Source organism: Saccopteryx leptura, chromosome 1, assembly GCF_036850995.1.
Source record: "Saccopteryx leptura isolate mSacLep1 chromosome 1, mSacLep1_pri_phased_curated, whole genome shotgun sequence".
Classification (NCBI taxonomy): domain Eukaryota; kingdom Metazoa; phylum Chordata; class Mammalia; order Chiroptera; family Emballonuridae; genus Saccopteryx; species Saccopteryx leptura.
The window spans coordinates 119351929-119372504 of record NC_089503.1 but is presented as its reverse complement, the minus strand read 5'-3'; positions in this window follow the sequence as shown (position 1 = coordinate 119372504).

Genomic DNA, 20576 nt, shown 5'->3' with positions numbered 1-20576 from the left:
CAAAGAGATATACATTGTGTCCGTAAAGTCATGGTGCACTTTTGACTGGTCACAGGAAAGCAACAAAAGACGATAGAAATGTGAAATCTGCACCAAATAAAAGGAAAACCCTCCCAATTTCTGTAGGATGATGTGGCAGCATGTGCGCATGTGCAGATGATGACATAACATCGTGTATACAGTGGAGCAGCTCATGGTGATGCCAGTAGAGATGTGGATGGTACAGAGGAAAGTTCAATGTGTTCTGTGGCTCGCTAAATTCGAATCCGTGACCAAAGTGCAACGTGAATATCAGCACGTTTATAACAAAGTGCCATCACATAAGAATAACATTACTCGGTGGGATAAGCAGTTGAAGGAAACCGGCAGTTTGGAGGAGAAACCCCGTTCTGGTAGGCCATCAGTCAGTGACGAGTCTGTAGAGGCTATACGGGATAGCTACCTAAGGAGCCCTAAAAAATCTGTGTGTGAGCCCACATCGAACTGCACGGAATAGATATGAAACTGGGAGAGTTTTCCTTTTATTTGGTGCAGATTTCACATTTTTATCGTCTTTTGTTGCTTTCCTGTGATCGGTCAAAAGTGCACCATGACTTTATGGACACACTGTATTTCTCCAACACCTATCTTGTACCAGGAATTTTACATGTAATCTGATTTGCTTCACTCTTTATGTCAATTCAATAAGATAGATATCATTAATCTTGCCTTACAGTTGAGTAGACTGAGACTCAAGGGGACTTCATAACTTGCCAAGATTAATAGGGTTGGTATTCATAGTGAGTTCTAGCTCATTCTAAAACTATGGTTTTCACTATGCTATGGGGTCTCTAACTATTTTTATAATAATATAAATAGGATATATCTTATCTGAATATTAAAATACTAGGCAGAAAAAAGTCAGGTGGACTCTCAAAACATTTAAATTAAACCTCTTGAAGGGCTTCTTATTTTATTATTTTTTATTTTTTAGAAATAATAAAATAAGATAGTAGGGTGCAATTCCAAACTCTGTCTAGCTCCCTACAGTGCTGAAATTTTCTAGATACTGAGAAGAATGGCTTCTGCATATGTGCCAAGTCCTTGACACATCTTTTTATTGTCTTTCTATTAATGCTAGAAAAATTGATTAAAATTGAATGTTGAATGCCTCTCTTGTAACTATCTTATCTGTTCTTTGCAATTGAGGAAGAAAATATAGTCTCCTGATATACATAGTAGGACCACTAGGCCCTTTGTGAGAGATTAGGTTCATATTTTGATTATGGACAAACTAAACGCTATTAGATTTACTCTGATTTCTGATTTAATTATGCATTCTGAGGTTTCAAATCTGAAGTTGATACTTTTAGTAAGTACTTCTTTGATAAATTCAGGAATATTTTAAGATGCAACCACACTGTGAAGAAGTACAATTCTCAGTGCAATAAAGCAGTGCAAATATTTTACTTGGCGTGAAGGCACATTGTGATTGATTCCAGCTAGGTTAAAGATTAACAAACACTTCACATATGATCATACATATTCAGGAAGAGCCCAAAGTTATTATTCTCCTAGAATATGGAGATTTGGCAAAAGAAGAAAATGCATACTTTAATTTGCTGCAAACAAGATGGATTTGCTTTTTCCCTTTTATCTATAGCATCAGTTTAATATTTGAAAGTTTGTCTGAAGAATAAAGCCATTATTTACAATAAAAAAGTGTTAAAGACATTTTATTTGCATTTTTAGAAATACCTTTATTTAAATATTTGCTTCTATCATTCTCTTCCACAGTTATCTAGATTAAATTAAAATGCTGTTTTTGTTCTCCAAATGTTATGCTAATGACGTAATTCATTCAACATGTTTTCAGCAACCATTTCTAGTCTCCCTTGTACCAGATAGTGTGTTAAATGATGGATACCCAGAGGTAAATATGCAGTCCCTCTCCTTCATGAATTCAGTTTTGTGGAGAACATCTGCAAGACAGTCAATGATCTCAGTAGGGCAATGCTGTCATAGAGCAATAAAATTCGGGATTGAAGGATATAATGCATAGTGTGCCCAGAGAGATTCTTCCAGCACCTACATACTCATCATGAATCATCTTCAGTGTTTTATGCTGCTGACTACAGTCCCCACCACTTGCTTTCCTGGTTTTGCTCAAGTCTTTAGATGTGTCAGACTGCATCCTCCTTAGTTATAACCTTGATTAATCTCAAGTCTGACTTTCTTGTTTACCTGTTCTACATAAGCCAATTTAAACAATGACTCCTGGAATTATTTCACTTTGTTATGATTGTGAGGTAATCCTGGCTTATTTTTTTGAACATTGCATTTTAATTACTTATGTACTGGAAAGCAAACTTTTAAATGGTTAAACTCTCCATTAACTTCAAGTGGAGGGTTTGGAGGAGACATTTCTCCCTGAGGGATGCTCTCTTGGATAGTGCTTGCATTACTGCTTCATCTAAGTAAGCTACACCCTACCCTCAATCAAATGCCACCACTCTTCACAGCTGTTTGCCTATCTTTGTTGAGTAGTTTTTGCAATATCTACAATCAGGTTGCATGATGCCAACCGGAGGCCACAACACCACCCAGGAGAGCAGGTACTTTACAGTCATGAAAGTCAGCAGGCACCTTCCACCATCATTGGAAATCAACATGTTCTTGGTGTCTAGATTGTTGTTGTTTTAAATCTAAATTGTAAGCACCCTTCTTTTTTTACTCAAAAGAAATAATATTCAGTATGTTGTTCTCCAATTTGCTTTGTTCCCAAATAATTTGAAGATCTTTGGTATACTCCATTCCAAAAGGAAATTTAGCAACAGACTCTGGGTAGTCCAAAACAAAATGGTGGTTGTTCTAAGGAGGTCAGCACTCATGATGTAACTCAACTCACAGTCTTTTGTCTCTGGTTGTCCCTGTTCCACTTTATAAATTCCTAAGAAATAAAATTAGGGTCTAGTTTGGATCACATGTCTAACTCTCATGATATGGAATTGTCTCCTGTTTAGAGCACTCCTAGTTAACTTTCTAGTGACTTTGGAGTAGGTACTTGACAAATTAAATCTTGAACATAGAGGTAATAAAAAAATGTTTGAAAGCATACAGAACTACACCACCTTTACAAGAACGTAGAGGTACAATATACATGTGGATGCAAGGATATTTGAGTCTGAAATAAAAAGAATGGTGATGGAGAATTTGAAGACAAAATTGATCCTATGAAGAAGAGTGTAAATTTGGGAATAACATGATTAGACATGTGTATCAGGAGAAAGCTTAATATCAGCTTGATGTAAGACTTGGAGGCCATTTGAAGATTATTAAAATAATCTAAAAAATATTAAGAGGGTCTAAATCAAGGCAGTTGCAGTGGAGGTGGGAAGTAGAGAACAAATTGTGATCTGCTTAGGAGGTGGAATTTATAGGACTTTGTGGAATATTGAGGGAGAAGGTGTTGTGTTTACTCTGCAGGCTCTGGTATTTGGGGAAGTTGATTACAATGTCATTCATCAAAAAGAAAAAAATAATGTGTGATTGAAATGTATGTGTGTATGGGATAATATATTTACTTTGGCTTGTATTGACTGTTAGAAGTCTTTGGGCCATTTAATTGAAAATGTCCACAGAACAGATATGTATGTGGGACAGGAGCCCAGGATAAAGGTCTAGGGCTGGGTTTGGGTCTTGGTCTTAATGTTGGTGGACAAAGCTAATGAGGGGTGAATGAGTGAGACTGAGTACAAAATATATTTTTCAGGAACAGTACAAATAAAAAAGTTTAATGAGAGAACTCTAGGGACTAAGTATTTTCACAGGATGAGAACAAGAAAGGAATAAGCAGAATTTAAAAAGAAATTCACAGAGCTTGGAGTTTACTTTTAACCATACAGGAGAGGGGGATGAATTGAAAGTTAAAAGGAAGAGATTTCTGAAAAGGGAGGTGTGATTAACATTATTAAAGTTGCAGACAGGCCGGGTAGAATAAAGAATAATTCATGTGGACCCAGGCGATTACTAAACAATTCCTCTAAGTACCTCACTCTTGGAAAGTATTGATATATTTAGCTATTCCCCAGGAATGTGTGTGACCCTGGCCAAGGCAGGCACCTTTTGCTTCCTAGAACATTCATGATGCTGGCTCTTAAATGATGGCACTCAAGATTTCCAAACCCTTTCTTGTTTCTGACCTCTAATAAGCTCAAACCTCTAAAGCAGGGGTCCCCAAACTTTTTACACAGGGGTCCAGTTCACTATCCCTCAGACCGTTGGAGGGCCAGACTATAAAAAAAACTATGAACAAATCCCTATGCACACTGCACATATCTTATTTTTAAGTAAAAAAACAAAACGAGAACAAATACAATATTTAAAATAAAGAACAAGTAAATTTAAATCAACAAACTGACCAGTATTTCAATGGGAACTATGCTCCTCTCACTGATCACCAATGAAAGAGGTGCCCCTTCTGGAAGTGCAGCTGAGGCCGGATAAATGGCCTCAGGGGGCCGCATGTGGCCCACGGGCCATAGTTTGGGGACCCCTGCTCTAAAGTCTTTTAATGTAGGTGTTAAAAAAGATAGAACTTCAGTCATAGTTTTATATTTTTAATAATAAAGTTTACATAATTGTAAAATTTCAGAAAATATAAAATATGAAGTGAAGAATGAATATAAAAATGTATAATAAAGGACATAATGACTCTCAAAACAAAATGTCCTACCCAGTTATAACTATTGCTAATCCTTTATTGTATATTCTTTCAAATTTAAATTCATATTCTTAGAGATTTTTATGTGTATACACATTTTTAAAATAAAAACAAAATTTTATTATTTGTACTATTTCTTATCAGCATTTTGACTTGACATTTGAAGACAAAATGTTATTTCTGTCTTTTCGTGTGCAATAACCCATGATTTTCATCACACTTTTAATGGTCACCTGGGGTTTTGTTGATCCTTCTATAATTTACATATCTAATTTCTTCCTGATGGACATTGAAGTATTTCTAATTTTTAATATAATACACAACCAAAATCAGGATGGATACATTTTTATAAATATTTTTACATATTTGCTGAATACTTACTAAGGATGCATTCTCTAAAATGGAGTTTCTGGTCAAAGTTGTAATGTTACCATTCTGATAGATCCTGCAAACTATTGCCAATAGCATAAAAGGTAATTGCTTTTTCTTCTATACACTTGCCAAGCCTGGATTTTATAATTTTTGAAAAGTGTGTGTTAGTTTGAATCTTTTAGCCATTGCCTGGCCCTGCAGGTCTTGATCCATATTTAGGGCTCTTGTGCTGTGCTGGCCCATGAATCTGGTGTTATTTTAATGACTACTTCACAACTCTGCCATTTCCCTAAAGGGAATTTTCTTAGTATTTTATTTATTTTTTATTTTTATTTTTATTTTTATTTATTTTTTTAATTTTCTTAGTATTTTAAAAAGTTGGGATCTTATTGCTTAAGTTTGGATAAGAGTCACTTATTTACAGCTGCTGAACAAAACTCTTTCTTTAATGATATCTTCACCACTGGAATACATAGCTAGCATCGATACAAACTTTTATAAAAATTTACTTCTTGTTCCATCTTTGACCTAAGTCAACTTTGCCAAGAAAATATACTCCTCCTGTTCCAAGTATACCAATAATGTTTACGTTTGTATTGACTTTTTGTCTTCAAGATGTAAGTCATTCATGTTTTGATAGAACTGAATATGAAATAGATTTTCTAACCTGGAAAACCAGGACAGAAGAATCTTCCCAAATGTGATGATAACAGTGCAAATCAATTCAAGACAGGCTTCTTGGACAAGGTGTGCAATCAGAGACTTTGGCTAAACTTTTGGTTTCCAAAAATTAACTTCAACATGGGACTTTTTCCTTTTTTTTACAATAGTAATTGGTATTTATTGACCACTTGTCATATGTCAGATACCATGATAAATTTCTATTTATTTAATCCCATATCTTTATTATATAGGTGCCCTTATTATCTGTAATTTACAAAAGAAGAAATCAAGGTTTAGAGAGGTCACATACATGGAAAACTAATCAGTGTTGGAGCCAGGCAGTCTGACTCCATGTCAAATCCAGAGCCTATGTACTTTCCCCCTTTTTTAATCACCCTTTTAAGCATTTTGTTGAAAGAACTCATGCAAGATAAGCAAAATTTAGCCCCATCTTTTGCTTATTGTATAGAAACTTTTCTACCATAAAATCAAACTATGTAATATTGACTGAAATCACTAAAAGGCAAATGACATCACCAGAAAGGTTGGGTTAATTCCAAGACTTGTATTTCATGGTCCCTACCTCCCCATTCCATCGGGGTTGATACTTGGAAACCTCTAGTATCACTTCTATATCGGAGATTAAACCAGACAGGATATTTTTGTGGTTATTATTCTCTCATTTCTTGACTAGAATGTAAGCGACTTAAGGTCACAAAATCTTTGTAAATGATCTTTGGATTCCCCACACTCGCAAAGGATTGATTTAGGATTTAGGAGATGCTGAATGAATTCTTTTAACTATGAGTCATGCTTCTAAGGAGGAATGCAGACATATAGAATATATAAAAAGGAAAATCCTAAGCTTTCCCCCATTTTACTGCCACCAAATTTATTCAGGCTACCTCTATTCTCTCATTCCTCAAAGCTTTCCCAAACAACACAGAAGGGATAAATGGCTAACCTTGGCAGTGATTCCTCTGGGCATAAATCTATTTCACATCCCAGGAATTTGGTGCTACTCAGAATGCACCTGGCATCCAGTGATTCAAAGGTGTCAGTTTGCCTTTTATCTTGGGAGTGTTCTGGTTCTTTGGTCATGATCTTATCGTGCTGTGATTATGATTTATTCCTCTGTTTCAAAGGTTTTCCCTCTTCACCATTTGGAGGCAACTCTAGTCAGGGTATTATTTGATGAAATTTTCTTTGGAGTATTGTCTGAGAATGTTATGAAAAACACTGTATACATTACCTGGGAAGCACACTTAATAACTCCTAAAATAATCTGAGTTTAGTACCATTTTTGAAAGAAGACGGTCAAATCTAGCTTTATGATTATGTCATCACCTTTGAACCAGTTTCATCTGAGCAGATGTATTTTTATTTCTAATAATTTCCTTGTTTCAAGTCAAATAATGGTTGTGGATTGATATATAGCCACCTTCATCTTGAACTTCTGGAATTCTAGGCAAGAACCAAAGGTAACAACTCATAAAATTTGATCCAAAGGAAGTCTTTTATTTAGTAAAGATGAGAGAAAATAGTATAAATGAAAAAAAAAATTTTTTGGATAGGACTCAGTATTTGTTAATGTATAATCTTGCTTTTGGTTCATGTCAGTGGTTCTCAAAACTGTCTGCACATTAGAAACACCTGAGGTTATTTAATAATACATAAATAAATATCAAAGATCAAAGTCACATCCCAAATATTCTTATTCAGTGTTGGGGTTTGTATATACATGGACAGTGATATCTTTAAAACCATTAAGTCATTTTAATAACCTGACTGAATATCACTGATCTATGTGGCAATGCCCCACTATATTATGATATTATCTTTGATATTTCCTTAACATTTTTGTCTTATTTTTTTCAGCTGGCCACAGCATTTATGACCTTGCATCTTTCAAACATCCTTAATGTTAATATAAGAAGACTGTGTTTTATATAAAGAAGAAACTTTACTGTTGCTGTATATTTTCTCTCAAATGGGTTTTCACAAAATGCAGTGACTATCACTCAAGTATGTGAGGAATGCAGTAATTTCTTTGGCTTCTTTGGTTTTATCAGGGCTTATACAAGGTCTTTAGACACTGTGGAATCCATCACTGATCTGCTAATAAATACATGCTCTTCTTGCAGAAAATGCCAACTGAGTGATCTGCTTTTAGTCAGTTAGAAACTGCATTAATCCCTTACTGAGATGAGATCCTCCTGACCCCGTGCTCTTCAAAGTAAGTCAACTCTTGTGATAGCCAGTCACTATCTGCTTTTTGGCCACCTTTGGCCTGTAGATCTTCAGAAGGTCACATGACATTTCTTTTCTATAAAAATGAAGGAGATAGATGACAGAGTTCTCTCAGATACCCTTTCAACTTTAGGTTCAAGGACCTATGATTTAAATAAACACTTCAGGGGACTATGAATGTTATTTAGACCAAACAGTGAGAATGATTGTCTTCATTTTTTCTGTAATTTTATTTGTAGTAGCTAATTATAACAAAATCAATTTGTTATAAAGTGCCTCAGACTCATAGCATCTGCACATGCATACATTAATTCATTAAAAATTATAAAATTAATATTTAAGGTCTGATGGAGGATAATATAGTATCTCCATATCAGAAATGTTTTTGAATATGACAAACAGGACTCCTGATTAACAAGTGGCTTAAACCATGTGAACATATATTGTTTACCTAACAAGAGATCTGGAAAAAATCTAGAAATCATCAAGGACACAGGCTCTTCTTATCTATCTTCTCTGACACACTTAATGCTTTGGCCTCTCATGGTAGAGATGTCTGATATACTTCCAGGAATAAAATATAAATAAATAAACAAGTCTACGTTCAAGGCAGAAACAATGGGGAAGATAGAGTACAAACAATTTATTATTTAGTATCTGTCACTTTTATCAGCAAAGAAAAACATTTTCCAAGCAAATCTAAAGCTACCCTGCACATTTGTTTCATTGCTTAAAATAAAATCATATTGCCATGAATTTATGAATGTGAAAATTTGTTTTTTTTTCAGGCCCTATGAAGAGGCCAGAAAGGGAGAAAGATAGGAAATGCTGTGTGGTTATTTAACCAACAGTGCAAATGCAGAAAGAAATTGTGTTATGGGAAAACTTACCTTGGAAATGAAAAAACACATTTATTTATTTATTAATTTTTTTTTAGAGAGAGAGAAACATTGACTTATTTTTACATTTATTTATGTATCCATTTGTTGATTCTTGTATGTGTCCTGACTGGGGATTGAACCTGCCATTTGGGGAGTATTCAGATGATGCTCTAACGAACTGAGCTATCCATCTGGAGCAGGAACATAATTTGTTTTGAACATCATTATCCTCTCACACCTTCTGTTTCTCCAATTGGAGTTCTGTGAATTTTCTAATAACTAGTTCTTGATTTTCTGTCGTTATTTTTATGATCTACAGAGAAAAACAATTAGTGCTGGATTACATGGTTATATGTTGGTTCACTGAGATGACTGCACTAGAACTGCCCTTCAGTTGTTTTTTGTTGTTGTTTAGATCATATGGGCACAAATGGTACCTCTTTGATAATCATCAGCTACCAAGGAATGAATAAAACGTTATTAGGGAAGTACATCATGTTTTCCCAGAAGTGAAGGCCAAGTAATGTCATAAAATACTACCCAAATGAAGATTTCACGTGAGTTTGTGTGGAGAAGTGTGGTAGGTGAATTGAGAGAGCAGACGGCACATGAGTACAGCCATGCCAAATGCTTTTGAAACCATGATGTGGCAGTCACTACAGTATTCATATTTCAAACAGTTGAAGTTTCAGCATATTAAGATGATTCACATTAAATTAAAAGCATTAATTTTAATTTTATTGGCTTTATTGTTTGGTTCATACTTAATTTGTAAATTTGTTTCTGAGGCTGACTAAGACCTCTGAGCATAAGATGTTTATGCCTAGTTTTATATTTATACATATTTACAAGTACTGTGTAATCAAAACAATGCAAATCAACGGTGGATACATGAATTAATATATTTTTTACTTTAAAAAGGTTCTGCTCAAATTTTAGGAGTATTGGATTAGAGAGCCCTTCAAGTTAATCATGGACAATGCCAAAATTACCTTAGTCTACCCCTATGTCACAGAAAACTAGAGATGTCTGTTTCCGTCCTGCCTTCTGCTTTGCTATTCCACTTTTAAAAGAAGCAATCAAGACACATTTCTTGTGTGTTTTTAGATTTGTCCCAGGGATTTTGTTACCAATTCAAGAATCTGACAAATCTAAAAGCATTAAAATATCCCTGAGTAATATCACTTGGAGTCTTTCATTCATTGTACACAATGCATTGTTTACCTAGAATATTAAACCTGAGTGTTTTTAATTTACTGAGGAAAATCAGGAGTTTTGCTGCAGAGAAAACTTGTAAAGAAAAGTTTCTTGTTATAGAAGCTCTAATCAAGATCAAACGGGTGTGCTCTCACAGAACCCTTGCTTTGTGCTCATAGTAGGTGATGGCCTGTTTTTATAGAACAGCAAAGGGTCAGAAGAACCTTAGAGGTCATTTACATAAAGCATATCAGGTCTCTAGCACCTCAGGAGACTAAGGACATTTCCTAAGACACAAGAAGATTAGGACCTGGATGTTCTACAAAATTATCAGATATTTTCTCTCATATTATATCCTTTTTTGAAAGTGGAGCTGACTATTCGGGGATGGGAGTGGGGAATAAAAGCATATCTATTACAAACTGGTTTACTAAGTTACAAACCAGTTACTTAGTAAACTGGTTTACTAAGTGGCTTATGCCTTTCTCACTCAGATTCTGATAACTGTGTGATTGAAGAACTCAGCACAGCACTAATAAATTATGGTAAAAACTATAAGTAGATTGATCTGAAGTGTACATTTAGGAAAACTGATACTCTAGTAAGCAATCTTTTCAAGTTTTTCAGAAAAAAATGCATTCATCCTTTATAATCAAGGAAACAGTATTAGTGACTACACGTTTTAGAGCCTCTTATAAAAATCTCTAAAGTCTACAGCCAAGAAGAAGGTCCATTGGCTCAGTGGTAGAGCATTGGCCCAGTGTATGGAAGTCCTGGGTTCGATTCCCGGCCAAGGTACACAGGAGAAGCTCCCATCTGCTTCTCCATCCTTCCACCTTTCTTTTTTTTATTATTTCTCTCTTCCCTTCCCGCAGCCAAGACTCCATGGGAGCAAAGTTGGCCCAGGCGCTGAGGGAAGCTCCATGGATTCCACCTCAGGCACTAGAATGGCTCCAGTTGCTGCAGAGCAACATCCCAGATGGGCAGAGCACTGCCCCCTGGTGGGCATGCCGGGTGGATCCTGGTGGGACGCATGCAGGAGTATGTCTGTCTGCTGCGCCCCCCCCCCCAGCTTCTTACTTTGGAAAAGTACACACACACACACACACACACACACACACACACACAAAAGAAGAAGGTACAGAGGGGCTGGGGGTAAGGTGGGCTGTACCCTCCTGGGGGGCAGCAGGAGTGGTGTTGTGAGATAATGCCCAAAGAAACGCAGCCTCAAGGACAGAAGGCCACAGGACCAAAAGATATGAGTCTCATAGTCCCAGCACCAGTAGATGTCTGCCTCACACAACAGTCCACAGTATTGGTACTGCCCATATTGAAAAGCAATTATTTTTTCACAGTGCAAGGTCTGCTTTAAATGCACAAAAGTCTGTATAGCAGTTCAAAATGGAGGGCTGGACCCAGGACTCACTAATTTCAAGAAGATGACTGTTTTAAAGAAGGATAGTGTTTGAGGGAATGTTGGCTAGACAGTCTAGCTCTCAGACTCAGCCACCTCCCTCTCATGTCCCTTTCCAATTAAGAGTAGATGAAGAGTAAAATGGATTCCAAGGACAGACATTGAGCTTCTTTTGGGAAGAGTCATTGGATTAAAAACAGAACTGGACTGGGACAGGCACTGAGAATGCCCCTGGGTCCCTTGTTTTCCACTTGGTGTATTCTGGGCAGGCTGTCCACAACCCCAAGGCGGCTTTTGCAAGCAAGGAGGGAGCCAGCATGAAGCCTAGGGGGGGTGTGAAGTTAGATCAGACTGCAGTTTGAATGAAAAATGTGCTAGAATTTTCTCCTGGAGATCCCAGCTCACTAAGCTCAACCCCTGTCATTGTTTTCTGATTCAAATTAGTAATTTAGAGTGTGCAGTTAAAAAAAGATCTTTAAGGCTATCTTCACAAAATATTTTATTGGGAAATATGCAGTTAACAAAGTAATCAGGACATTGAAAAATGTCTTTTATTAAAAGGATGACAGCATAAGTTTCAAATAATCATGTAAAATAACAAAGGCTCTGAGCAGTTTGAATGTTTCATATGAAAGACGTAACAGAAGAATAAAAAAGAAACTGGGACATAAAGAATTGAATTCAAAACTTTGGGAAAGATCAATGCTTATTTTGAGCACATCTTTCTATTTTGAATTAGCTTATGTATCTTGACAAGCACCTGTGGTGGTTGTGTTTAGTTTAAAAGGCATATTGATTCTCAGCAATCGCTATCAAAAGGTTAAATTAAGAAATACATTGATTCTGAGCTAAATAAATATCACATGGGAAATCTCTGCAGTTGGAAATTAGGGATTCAGCTTTAAAAGTTGAGATTTGCTAAATGACTCCTCACCCGAGTGCAGCTGTAGCCGAGCGGTTCTTCCTCTCTGCAGCCATCTGCATGTGTACCTGTCCGCCATACTTTCTTTTATCAGATACGGTTGCTAGGGCAACCACTGCCTTTGTACAGGCTCAGGGTAGCTGCTTCTTTTTGGAAACGGACGCTGGGCTAGTTGCCAGATTTTCAATTCTCAAACTCAGGACTCTACCGTAACTTACTTAACCCTTTCATTGGCCTGAGAAAATAACAAAGTGTAAAAGGCTTTTGAATTTGTTTTTAAACTTCCAAATGAAGCATGAACTACCAGATCACTGAAATCTAAAATTACTCTTTTACTAGGACATATGGTGTGTCCACAAAGCAAGTAAGTAAGATTGATTTTAAAAAAATAGTTAAAAGGGAGACAAACATTATTGATATATTTTTCAGAACGTTAGGCTTCTGAAGGGCTGCAATTATAGTCTGGTTTACAATCCTTGTTTCTGTTCCCATGTGGGAGAAAAATCAGTTCACCCCAGTAAGGTGCAGTGGATTTTTTGTATATTTCCCACTGTTTTCTACTGAAATACAAAATGTACCATTAAAACAAATAAAAGCTTTCAAACCCAGTCTCTTTATAATCATTTGAACAGACCATGTTTCATAATAGTTTGTTTCTCCTACCCTTTCTGCCTTTATTCCAAAGTCTCAGACTTCATGATTGAGAAGAAGTACACAGGACATCTGGTCTAATTTGTGATTCTACTTCTCATTAGCTTATAAAACTGTTCGTTTCATTTTTGAACTCTAATTATTATATGTTCTTTATATTTTCATGAAGTCTGAGTATAATATTCATCTTTTTTCTATTTCCGTACTTTGAAGGCATGTAGAAGAAATCTAGACAACTGTTTATAGTATAACCATTTCGTTGGACTAAAAAAAGCTAATGCACCTCTCCAAGTATCCTGGCCATGGAGGTGTGCCTTCCAAAGACCTACAGAAGAGCCTACTTGGATAGCCTTCTATGGTTGCACCTTTGCAACCCCTGGGACAGCAATGAGAAAGCATTCTTTCTCCAGGATGCTGCTACCCAATGCCTGAACACACCGCCATACTGAACAAAGCCATTCCTGACTTAAAGGAGATGTGTCGAGGAGCCACGTTTATGTTGGGAACTTTCTGTAGGACACTTCCTTTTCTGAGAAATAGATATCAAGTTGTAAAGTATTTCTGTAGAAGTGTTGTCTGTAGAGTGTCTAAGGAAACTTTTGTGATTATTCTCCTTTGTTATTTTCAGATGTCTTAGACCATTCTTATGTTCTTAAATTTATAATTATTATTTACCCATCTCTGTTACTCAGAACAATAGTATATTCACCTGGATTACTGCATTGAGAAAAATACTTTTTGATCATTTTACTAAACTTCCAGAAATAAGCATAATTAAAATTTGGTATATATTCTTCCAAATTTTTTTTATTAATTTTAATGGGGTGACATTGATAAATCAGGGTACATATGTTCAGAGAAAACAGCTCTAGGTTATTTTGCCATTTGCTTATGCTGCATTCCCATCACCCAGAGTCCAGTTGTCTTTTGTCACCTTCTAACTGGTTTTCTTTGTGCCCCTCCCCTCCCCATTCCCCTCCCTCTCTCCCCCCCCCCCACCGCGTAACCCCCACACTCCTGTCCATGTCTCTGAGTTTCATTTTTATGTCCCTCCTATGTATGGAATCATATAGTTCTTAGTTTTTTCTTATTTACTTATTTTGCTCAGTATAATGTTATCAAGGTTCATCCATGTTGTTGTAAATGATCCAATGTCATCATTTCTTATGGCTAAGTAGTATTGCATAGTATATATGTACCAAAGCTTTTTAATCCACTCGTCCTCTGATGGACACTTGGGCTGTTTCCAGATCTTCGCTATTGTGAACAATGTTGCCATAAACATGGGGGTGTATTTCTTCTTTTCATACAGTGCTATGGTGTTCTTGGGGTATATTCTTAACAGTGGTATAGCTGGGTCAAAAGGCAGTTCGATTTTTAATTTTTTGAGGAACCTCCATACTGTTTTCCATAGTGACTGTACCAGTCTGCATTCCCACCAGCAGTGCAGGAGGGTTCCCTTTTCTCCACATCCTCACCAGCACTTACTCTGTGTTGTTTTGTTGATGAGCGCCATTCTGACTGGTGTGAGGTGATATCTCATTGTGGTTTTAATTTGCATTTCTCTAATGATTAGTGATGTTGAGCATTTTTTTCATATGCCTATTGGCCATCTGTATGTCCTCTTTGGAGAAGTGTCTATTCATCTCTTTTGCCCATTTTTGGATTGGATTGTTTGTCTTCCTGGTGTTGAGATTTACAAGTTCTTTATAAATTTTGGTTATTAATCCCTTATCAGACGCATTGTCAAATATGTTCTTCCATTGTGTAGTTTGTCTTTTTATTCTGTTCTTATTGTCTTTAGCTGTGCAGAAGTTTTTAGTTTGATATGTCCCATTTGTTTATCCTGTCTTTTATTTCACTTGCCTGTGGAGACAAATCAGCAAATATATTGCTGCGAGAAATGTCAGAGAGCTTACTGCCTATGTTTTCTTCTAAGATGCTTATGGTTTCACGGCTTACATTTAAGTCTTTTATCCATTTTGAGTTTATTTTTGTGAATGGTGTAAATTGGTGGTCTAGTTTTATTTTTTTGCAGGTAGCTTTCCTATTTTCCCAACACTATTTGTTGAAGAGGCTGTCTTTACTCCAGTGTATGCTCTTACCTCCTTTGTCAAATATCAGTTGTCCATAAAGGTGTGGGTTTATTTCTGGGTTCTCAGTTCTGTTCCATTGATCTAAATGCCTGTTCTTATGCCAGTACCAGGCTGTTTTGAGTACAATGGCCTTGTAGTATAACTTGATATCTGGAAGTATGATAACTCCCACTCTATTCTTTCTTTTCAAGATTGCTGAGGTTATTCGTGTTCTCTTTTGGTTCCATATAAATTTTTAGAATATGTGTTCTATGTCTTTGAAGTAAGTCATTGGTATTTTAATCGGTGTTGCATTGAATTTATAAATTGCTCTGGGTAATATAGACATTTTAATGATGTTTATTCTTCCTAACCATGAGCACGGTATATGCTTCCACTTGTTTGTATCTTTCCTGATTTCTTTTATCAATGTTTTATAATATTCTGAGTACAAGTCTTTAATCTCCCTGGTTAAATTTATTTCTAGGTACTTTCTTTTTTTGGTTGCAGTGGTAAAGGAAATTGATTCCTTAATTTCTCTTTCTGACAGTTCATTGTTAGTGTATAAAAATGCCTCTGATTTCTGAGTATTAATTTTATATCCTGCCACCTTGCTGAATTCATTTATCAGGTCTAGTAGTTTTTTGACTGTGGCTTTAGGGTTTTCTTATACAATATCATATCATCTGTAAATAATGATAGTTTTACTTCTTCTTTTCCAATTTGGATGCCTTTTATTTCTTCTTCTTCTCTGATTGCTATGGCTAGGACTTCCAGAACTATGTTGAATAAGAGTGGTGAGAAAGGGAACCACTGCCTTGTTCCTGATCTTAAGGGGATTGCTTTTAATTTTTTCCCATTGAGTATGATGTTGGCTGTGGGTTTCTCATAGATGGCCTTTATCATGTTAAGGTATGTTCCCTGTATTTCCACTTTGCTGAGAGTTTTGATCATGAATGGGTGCTGGATTTTATCAAACACTTTTTCTGCATCTATTGAAATTATCCTGTGGTTTTTCTCCTTCCTTTTGTTTATGTGATGAATCACATTGATTGATTTGTGAATATTGTACCAGCCTTGCCTCCCAAGAATAAATCCCTCTTGATCATGGTGTATGATTTTTTTCATATATTTCTGGATCTGGTTTGCTAATATTTTGTTGAGGATTTTAGCATCTAAATTCATCAGGTATATTGGCCTATAATTTTCTTTCTTTGTGTTGTCTTTGCCTGGTTTTGGAATCAGAATTATGCTTGCCTCATAAAAGGAGCTTGGAAGTCTTCCTTCCTCTTGAATTTTTTGAAATAGCTTGAGAAGGATAGGAGTTAGTTCTTCTTTGAATATTTGGTAGAATTTACTTGTGAAGCCATCAGGCCCCGGACATTTCTTTTTTGGGAGCTTTTTGATAACTTTTCAATCTCATTTGTTGTAATTGGTCTGTTTAGGTTTTTTGATTTTTCCAGATTAATTTTTGGAAGATTATACATTTCAAGGAATTTGTCCATTTCATTTAGGTTGTCTAGTTTTTTGGTGTACAGTTCTTCATAGTATTTTCTTACAATATTTTGTATTTCTGTTGTGTCAGTTGTTATTTCTCCACTCTCGTTTCTAATTTTATTTATTTGAGTCCTCTCTCTTTTTTTCTTGGTGAGTCTGGTTAAAGATTCATCGATCTTGTTTACCTTTTCAAAGAACCAGCTCCTGGTTTCATTGATCCTCTGTATTGTTTCTTTAGCCTCTTGTCATTTATTTCTGCTCTGATCCTTATTATTTCCTTCCTTCTACTAACTCTGGGCTTTACTTGCTGTTCTTTTCCTAGTTCTTTTAGATGTAGGGTCAAGTTGTTTATTTGAGCTTTTTCTAGCTTCTTGAGGTATGCTTGTAATGCTATGAACTTCCCTCTCAAGCAGGGGTCCCCAAAGTTTTTACACAGGGGGCCAGTTCACTGTCCCTCAGACTGTTGGAGGGCCGGACTATAAAAAAAACTATGAACAAATCCCTATGCATATTGCACATATCTTATTTTAAAGTAAAAAAAACAAAAAAAAACAGGAACAAATACAATATTTAAAATAAAGAACAAGTAAATTTAAATCAACAAACTGACCAGTATTTCAATGGGAACTATGGACCTGCTTTTGGCTAATGAGATGGTCAATGTGCTCCTTTCACTGACCACCAATGAAAGAGGTGCCCCTTCTGGAAGTGCAGCGGGGGCCGGATAAACAGCCTCAGGGGGCCGCATGTGGCCCGCGGGCTGTAGTTTGGGGACCCCTGCTCTCACAACTGCTTTTGTTGTGTCCAATAAATTTTGAGTTGATGTATGCTCATTATTGTTCATTTCTAGGAATTTTTATTATTTTATTTTATTTTATTTTATTTTTTGTATTTTTCTGAAGCTGGAAACGGGGAGAGACAGTCAGACAGACTCCTGCAAGCAACCAACCGGGATCCACCTGGCACGCCCACCAGGGGCAACACTCTGCCCACCAGGAGGCGATGCTCTGCCCCTCCAGGGCATCGCTCTGCAGTGACCAGAGCCACTGTAGCACCTGGGGCAGAGGCCAAGTAGCCATCCCCAGCACCTGGGCCATCTTTGCTCCAATGGAGCCTTGGCTGCGGGAGGGGAAGAGAGAGACAGAGAGGAAGGAGGGGGGGAGGTGGAGAAGCAAATGGGTGCTTCTCCTATGTGCCCTGGCCGGGAATCGAACCCGGGTTCCCCGCACGCCAGGCAGATGCTCTACCGCTGAGCCAACCGGCCAGGGGTCTAGGAATTTTTAAATTTTTTCTTTGATATCATTGTTTACCCATTTGTTATTTAATAATGTGCTATTTAGTTTCCAAGTGTTTGAGTATTTTTGTTTTTCTGTTGTGGTTGATTTTTAGTTTTATGTCATTGTGATCAGAGAAAGTGCTCGATATGATTTCAGTCTTCTTAAATTTGTTGAGACCGCTTTTGTGCGCTAATATGTGGTTTATTCTAGAGAATGTACCATGAGCACTTGAAAAGAATGTATATTCTTCTGCTTTAGAGTGAAAGGTTCTGAAGATATCTATTAAATCCAGTTGATCTAGTGTGTCCTTTAAGTCTTCTGTTTCTTTGTTAAATTTCTTTCTTGAGGATCTATCTAGTGATGTTAGCGGGGTATTGAAATATGTACTATTATAGTATTGCTGTTGATCTCTCCCTTTAAATCTATCAAAGTCTGCTTTATATATTTAGGTGATCCTATATTAGGTGCATAGATATTTATAATGGTTATATCTTCCTGTTGGATTGCTCCCTTTATTATTATGTAGTGACCTTCTTTTTTTTTTTTTTTTTTTTTTGTATTTTTCTGAAGCTGGAAACGGGGAGAGACAGTCAGACAGACTCCCGCATGCGCCTGACCGGGATCCACCCGGCACGCCCACCAGGGCCGACGCTCTGCCCACCAGGGGGCAATGCTCTGCCCCTCTGGGGCGTCACTCTGCTGCGACCAGAGCCACTCTAGCGCCTGGGGCAGAGGCCAAGGAGCCATCCCCAGCTCCCAGGCCATCTTTGCTCCAATGGAGCCTTGGCTGCAGGAGGGGAAGAGAGAGACAGAGAGGAAGGAGGGGGGTTTGGGGGTTGGAGAAGCAAATGGGTGCTTCTCCTATGTGCCCTGGCCGGGAATCAAACCCGCTTCCCCCGCACGCCAGGCCGACGCTCTACCGCTGAGCCAACCGGCCAGGGCTGTAGTGACCTTCTTTATCTCTTACTATAGTCTTTGTTTTAAAGTCCATTTTGTCTGATATAACTATTGCTACCCCAGCTTTTTTTTTTTTTCATTTCCATTTGCGTGAAATATTTTTTTCCATCCATTTATCTTCAGTCTATGTGCATCTTTTTTTTTTAAGGTGTGTCTCTTGTAGACAGCATATGTATGGGTCCTGTTTTCTTATCCATGCAGCTACCCTATGTCTTCTGATAGGGTCATTTAATCCATTTACAATAAGGTTATTATTGATATGTAATTGTTTATTGCCATTTTATTCTTTAAAATTGTATTCCTCTTTTGCTATATTCTTTTTCTCCTTTGATCTGTTTACAACAGGCCCCTTAGCATTTCTTGCAGCCTTGGTTTGGTTGTAGTGAATTCCTTGAGGTTTTTTTTTTTGGTCTGGAAAGCTTTTTATTTCTCCTTCAATTTTAAACGATAGCCTTGCTGGATAAAGTAGTCTTGGTTGTAGGCTCTTGTTCTGCATTGCTTTGAATATTTCTTGCCATTGTCTTCTGGCCTCAAGTATTTCTGTTGAGAAGTCGGAAGTCATCCTTATGGAGGCTCCTTTGTAGGTGATAGTCTTTTTTTCTCTAGCAGCTTTTAATATTTTCTCTTTATCACTTAGCTTTGGTATTTTAATTATGATGTGTCTTGGTGTTGATTTCTTTGGGTTTCTCTTTAATGGAGTTCTCTGTGCTTCCTGAATATGTGAGATGTTTTCCTGCCTTAATTGAGGGAAGTTTTCAGCTATGATATGCTTGAACAAAGTCTCTATCCCTTGTTCTTTCTCTTCTTCTTCAGGAACCCCTATGATGCGGATGTTATTTCTCTTCATGTTGTCACAGAGCTCTCTTAGAGTTTCCTCAGACTTTTTGAGTCTCTTTTCTTTTTTCTGCTCTGCTTCAATGCCTTTATTTATCGTGTCCTCTAACTCGCTGATTCAATTCTGCTCTTCATCCATCCTGCTTTTAATTCCTTCCATTGTGTTCTTCATTTCTGATATTGTATTTGTCATTTCTGACTGATTCTTTTTTATTATTTCAATGTCCGTTTTTATATCTGTTATCTCTTTATTTAGGTGTTCATAATGACCGAACAGGGCAAGGCTGTGCTCCTGCGCCCTTGTTCAAGGGCCTGTCTCCACCCCTTCCAGGGTTCCCGCCCTTCTCCCGCAGGCTGGATTACAGGCACCCGCAGTTGTTCTTGACCATTTTTGTATGCCCCCTCCTCCCCAGCCAGGCAAGACTGAGCTCATACCTGGGCTCTGTGGTGGCCACCCAGCTTCTGCCCTTGCCGACAGAACCGCATTTCCATGTTCTGCTGCCGCCCACCCTCCGGCGAGCCCTCAGCCGTGTGGGTGTGGGTGCTCCTGCTCAGACCCCAAGACTTACTACTGTCTTCCTGCTACTCCGGTCCTCTCCTCTCTCCCCCCGTTCTCCAGAGCTCTGGGTGAGTGGTTGTGAGAGAGGTGTTCTGCGAGATCCCTTTAGGAAGATTCCTGGGTCTGAGAAATCAGTCTCTTTCTCACAAACAGTATCCTGACTTGTTTCCAGCTAAATACTGCCCATATGCCTCTTCTAGACTCTGGGGCTGCAGGTTGGGGCTTTGTTCTTGGGATTCAGAACCCTCCCCTCTCTGCTAAACTCACTTCCCACCAGGCAAGTCTTTCCCAGCTGCTGTTCGCTCCAGGAAGCTGGGCAGCCCTC